The sequence below is a fragment of the Musa acuminata genome, chromosome BXJ2-10 (genome assembly GCF_036884655.1).
Source record: "Musa acuminata AAA Group cultivar baxijiao chromosome BXJ2-10, Cavendish_Baxijiao_AAA, whole genome shotgun sequence".
NCBI lineage: Eukaryota > Viridiplantae > Streptophyta > Magnoliopsida > Zingiberales > Musaceae > Musa > Musa acuminata.
Genome location: NC_088347.1, coordinates 22,423,062 through 22,429,222, shown reverse-complemented (window position 1 = coordinate 22,429,222; position 6,161 = coordinate 22,423,062). Strand labels below are relative to the sequence as shown.

General features: G+C 40.3%; 1 pseudogene; it reads right to left on the bottom strand.

Moving 5' to 3' along the window:
• Positions 1–4,653: 4,653 nt before the first annotated feature.
• LOC135624503 (putative disease resistance protein RGA3) lies at positions 4,654–5,897 on the bottom strand (annotated as a pseudogene).
• Between the last annotated feature and the right edge of the window lie 264 nt (positions 5,898–6,161).

Sequence of the window (6,161 nt, the reverse complement as noted above, 5' to 3'; positions counted from 1 at the left end):
ACCGCTCATCCAAACCAATAATTCATAGCTAAAGATAAAGCTAAACAATCTTTTTCGTATAATGTTAAAAAGCTTAAAATTAAATTATTGAATGCATCATTTTAATACTTTATCATATGATTTTTAAATCAAATATTATTTTCATCATTTCTCTTTTAAAAATTATATATATTAAATATAAATAATAAATAAATCTTCCTCTCGAGACCACATAAGAGATGATGTGAGTGTCAGTTTTTATATGCGAATGATTCAACATGGTTGCATGATAGCTTTGACTACGAGAAACGCACCACTACGAGTTGTTTCTTTCTAATTGACACTTGCTAGCAACTATCTCAGTATTCTTTTGTTAACTATGATTGCACAGCCTATCGCACGACGAAGTCTCGGAAACAAAGCTCCTAAACACGCTGGTTGAGTTTAAAAAATCTACCAGGGAGTCGATTCAAAGAATCCGTGAAATAACTGTGTATAACCAGCAGCTCAGCGCAAAGGTCGGAGGAATCGCATGACGAAATATTGGGAACAACTAGCAAAATTTGACATCCTGCCGATGAATCCACAGAATCTGGGAGAGGATTACAAGACTATACTACTGAAGTATATAGCATGCGTCTCCTATGGCACGCCTAATAGGTTATCGAACATCCATAAGCATTATGCCCCCGCAATCAAAATAAGACGGAATATGGTACGGGCAATTCGAGAGATGCATGCAAGTTGAAATTAATGTTTCTGGTCCCAAACATCTAAATATTTCCTGATGGAGATGTATCACCAACCCATGCAAATATTATTTATTGAATGAGGCAAACACAATCCCCACAGGGTGAATGTGTTGGATGCTTTCGTTCATTCTCGGGAGTTGAAAGCATAAAGTGTACGCACACACACACACACACAAGTTTCTTCAGGAGCCTATTGAGTTAACATCATGTGAAGTCAATAGTGACTCCTACCAAATTTTGTCCTGATATTACTGATGCAATATAATAACAACATTTTAATTGGACTTGACTACATGCATCTTTTCATGCTAAAAAGAACAAAAAAAACATTTTCGACGTGCTAAATACTTTAGTAAATGAGCACATTGTGAGCTGTTATGTTTAATGAGACAAATAGACAAATCAGTATTTTTATTATCCTTTATTCATGATAAGTTAAGGGGGGTTTGGGATAATATAGTATCCAAAAATATTAATTAAGAAGTAGAAGAGGTTAATTGACAAAAAATAATTAGAGATGGTCATCAATCTAAATGATGAATTTGATCCGACATGACTTGCTTTTCAAATATTATCATAATAGAATTGATCATCAATTCAAAGTGTTGGTTACTCGGTTTGCGTCTTAATATCTCAAGTTGAAGGATGTTATAAAACTAAATCAGATCATCTCTGGTGTGAACCCTTCGATGTTTAAGTTAACGAACTATTTTTCTTACGACGTGTGTGTGAGTTCCGATTGATTATCAATTCTAACTATATTAAAAGTACCATCGTCACGTCCCTCTCATAAAATTAGATGGAGACGGCCATCACGCTTTGAACAATGGAAAATTGTGTTCCCTAATGTTAAATATTTGACGTCCTAATTAACTCATTTTGCACGGCATAAGATTCCATTTGGTGGGTCTGTGTTGAGCTGAGGACTGTCTTTTAGCTACCTTCTTTGTCAGCTAATATTCTCATGACACTATCGATGAAAAGAATCAATAGATTTGATGCCAAAATACACATTTATTATGTATCATTTTCTTGTTACGAAACACATAAAAAGCGACGAAAGTTAATTCCACTAAATTGAATCACACTCTTAGACATTTCAGATGGGATCGAGCCACTAATCAGACATCAGCTAGCAAAGAACGAAGAAGAACTGTGATGTCTCATTTCAACCAATCAACGGCATAGCCCACATTGCATGTAATCGTAGAAGAGTATAATTACAGTTCTAAATTGAACGGAGCTTAAAGCTAGCAACAATTCTTTATTAGAATTGAAGAGTCATATTTGTCTCACACTACATCGGGCAATTGAACAATAGGATTATCAAAAGCACAAGAACTGAGAGAGAGAGAGAGAGAGAGAGAGAGAGAGAGAGAGAGAGAGAGAGAGTGAGAGAGAGTATAGAGAATTTAGGAGGGATTTTTTTTTGGTTTTTGAGATTGTCATAACTCAAACTTAGTTTCTTACCATGACAGAGTAGTCAACAAAAACATAAAGTTGTTTTCTTCTTGCTTTGGGGAAGCTGTTGAAGGCACCCAAGAACTCATATGATGTAGGAAAGACGACTTGCTTGTGTATACATCTGATTCGATATCAATTTAACTTAGAAACTTCTTCTGTCTTATAAATTTGAATCCTCATTGATGATGGAAAGAGTGTTACATCTCTTGTACGATAATTATGTGATTTGTAGGGTTGCAGTGGTGGATTAGATTTCAAATTAGATGGATTTGTAATTATTGATTTGAGCTTAAGCTTTCTAAACTAAGTGAGAATCAAGGCTTCATTGTGTAAGCCATGGCATGTAAAGCAATTGAACACTTTAATCCATAATCCATATATGTTTTATTCTATTGCACAAAAACATGTAGTTTGTGTTTCCAAAAGAGAAATGTATTAACTAAGCAATAGAAACAAGAAAGAAGCTCTGTAGATCAAAAGCACAAAAACACAATTGGGCTGAGAGGGTCACTTCCCTCTTCAGAAAAATACAGATTTGATTAGCCTAACATATCTAGTGAACTAATTAGCAGCCTTATTCCACTCTCTATATATATTCATGAGAGATTATGCAGGAATCAAAACAATACTGAGCGGAAGAACAGCTCTTTAGCAGTCCTAAGCCCCATTTCAGTTCAAATTTTCTAAAGATCCACTGAGCGGAAGGAATGCTTTGGGACTGCTCAATTAGACTCAAGAACCACTGCGGAAGCTGCTCCATTTGTAGTGGACATATCAGTTTTATGTGTGGCAGCCGGTCGAGATTATCCAGGTGCTCCAGATTTGGACAACCATGAACCTCTAAAAACTTCACGGAAACATTGGATATTCTGTTCAACTTCTTGTTGTCTGTGACTCTGAGAACGTCATCCAACCGGAGGTTTGTGACTTCTCTTAAGTCGTGAGCTCCATAGAGGTACAATTCTTTCAAGTTGGTACCATGGGATAGGCCTTCCGGAAGAGCTCTCAGCTTGGAGCAGTCGGCAAGAACACACTCCTTTAGATTGGGAAACAATCTTCCCTGCCCGCCTACCGACCATTCTTCCCGGTTGGAGATGTCGTTGAACTCCAGATGTTCGAGTTTCGGGAATGCGGAAGATCCCACCGGCAAACTGCAGCCGAGAAATTCAACTCCGATGGTTTTGACGGCTTTGAAACTTATGATCTCCAGATATTTTAGCAGCGGCAGCATGCCTAGAGGAGGTAGCTCGGTGCATGATGCGAAGTGCCAGAGCTTCAAGTATTCCAGGTTAGCAAAAGATTGGTCCAGCGAGTGTGACACCATCCAGCCTGGGAGTCTCCGACCGAAGAATTGGCTGATGGTAAGGTCTTGCAGGCTTGTTGGAGGAGAGAGTTCATTATATATCTTCTCTGCTCTCTCGATTTCCTCCTCGTCCTCCTGGTCATGTATGTTGTTCCCGTCTCCATTATCTTCTTCTTCCTCCTCGTCTTCACTCTCTTCGTCCTCATCTACACCGTCATCGTCGACTTCAACATCCTCGCCATCGTCCGCGACATGCATCCAACTCAAAAGGAGATAACTAAGGAAGCGTTTCTCCGCAAGTACCGACGCTGATCCCGTCGCTACTGCTCTCTCCAGTTTGGATATTCTCAGATATCTTAGCTCGAAAAGCGCTCGCAATTCCTCCAAGTCGCACCACTCGTCCATCTCATTCGTTGGGTCATCAAGGCCGACCACAAATCCTTAAAGATTGTTAAGCTTTGTTAACTTTTAGATTCCCTTGGGTACATGAGTCAGCGGAGTATCGAAAGCATCGAGACACCTCAGACTGTGCAGCCTCGTGACAGCATTAGGAAGCCTGTGCAAGTGGTTGCAGTGGGAAACGATCAAAGTCTAGATGTTTGCAAGTCGCCCTATCGTTTTGGTATATCATTAATCTTTGTACCATGAAGATCTAAGTATCTTAGATGCAATAGATCCTCGATGCAATCCGAAATTCTATCGATCGATGTATCTCTCAAATCCAACACTTGTGGGTGCGGTAACCTTCTCAGCACATCGTCGTCGATTATCGTTGTCGCCCATGTTAGAAAATGGCAACCTACGAATCTTGGTGTTTGCTTGTATATCTAATTCACCTCCATGTCTAATCGAAATCCCTTCGTCTCTTATCAAATATGCACCAAGGGATCATAAATGTTCATGCATAGAGCAACAGCTATTGTCTGCGTACAATGGATCCAGCTGTAGCAGATTCCTCGAAACTAGTTCCCAATAGTACTCCTCGGCTACATCTTCCATCAATCTATTATTATTTCCATGTTATACGATAAGTCCTTCAGCCACCCAAAACCGAACGATCTGTCTGAAATGTATAGTACTTCTCTCTGGGTATAACGAGCAATAGATAAAACATTTGTTTCAGGTAAGATGGTAAATCCTCGTAGCTCAAATTCAAAGCCCCCGGTACTTAATCCTCCATCTTGTTCATACTCCAAGCATCGCTCTCAAGGACTTCTTCCCACTTCACTATGCTTCTGTTCTTGTAAGCTAAAACCCCTGCAATAGCTTTAATGGAAAGACGAAGTCCATCACATTTTCTAACAATTTTCCTACCTACGCATGTCATCCTCCTCCCCAGCTTCGAATACTATCTTCCGAAGAAACATCCGCCCACTATTTTCATCCATTTTCTCCACTTGGTGGATATAGCTATGTCTGATACCTATCAACACACTTTCTTTTCTCGTGGTAACTAAGATCGTGCTGCTGCCTTCTCCTTTACTTAGTGGTCTCCTGAGGAAATCATTCCAAACAGTTGCACTCCAAACGTCGTCCAACACGAGAAACAAGTTTTTGGTCAGGAGAGAGGCGAGTTTAGGTTCCAATTCTGACCTGCTTTCTCCCTTAAAAGATTCTGCACCTTCGGCTGCACACCTTACTAGCTCTTTCAGTAAATCGATCTCGGAATAATCCTTAGACACATACAACCATTTACTGATAGGAAAGTTGTCCTTGATCCTTTGGTCGTTGTATATTTGACGTGCTAAATTGGTATTTCCGATGCCACCCATCCCTACAATCCCAAAAACACGACACTTTTGCTTATTTTACTGGAGCATGGCATCAATCAGATTGTGGGCAGCTACTTCAATTTGTTCCCCTACAATGCCCTCCTCAACTTCTACGGGAGATGTCTCCCGTGTAGTTGTTTTGTGAGGTTGGGGTTCTTGGGTTGCCGACACTATCTCAGGCACCAAGGCATTTAACTCGGCCATTTCTTTCAGTCTAGTATTAAGTGCTTCGATTTTGGTAGCGATCTCTTGACGGTATTTAGTGCACATAAAGCTAGAGGAAACAAAGCCGAGAGGGGAGCTTACCGCTGACGCTGATGCCGGCGGAGCTTCCAACAGTTTCCCACCTTCGATCGTGCAGAGATCGATGATATCATCGGCATCGTACATGAGATCTTTCAGCATCCTCACCCAGTTGTCAATGACGCGCTCACACGCCTCTTCCGCTCTGCATCTTGGATCAAACATCTGATTTTGACCAAGTTTTCCGTCAGCGATTTGATCTCCTTCTTCACGCCTAGCACCTTCATATCTCTCCTCCCAGAAACTCTGTTACGACTTTAAGGTATCTTGAAACAAAGAAATTAAGGATCACTGCCATGATCTCTTTGACCCCAACCGAGGAAATGCCACACCACTCAGAAAGAAAGTTTGATGTGTTGTTTGCACGGCCAAGTGTTCCTTGAGCACAAATATATTTGTATCCAAGAGCAGCATCATCAGTAGAACAAACAGGCTAAAACAAACCACGCCTGCAAACAAAATTACGACAAATGTCAAGGATGGAGTCTTACCTTCACCAGTTACCGTTGGCAAGCGAAACAAAAAGTAGGAACTCTCGTCTGTATGTATTCAAAGCGGTAGCTATAATTTAAAGATGAGAGTACGCTC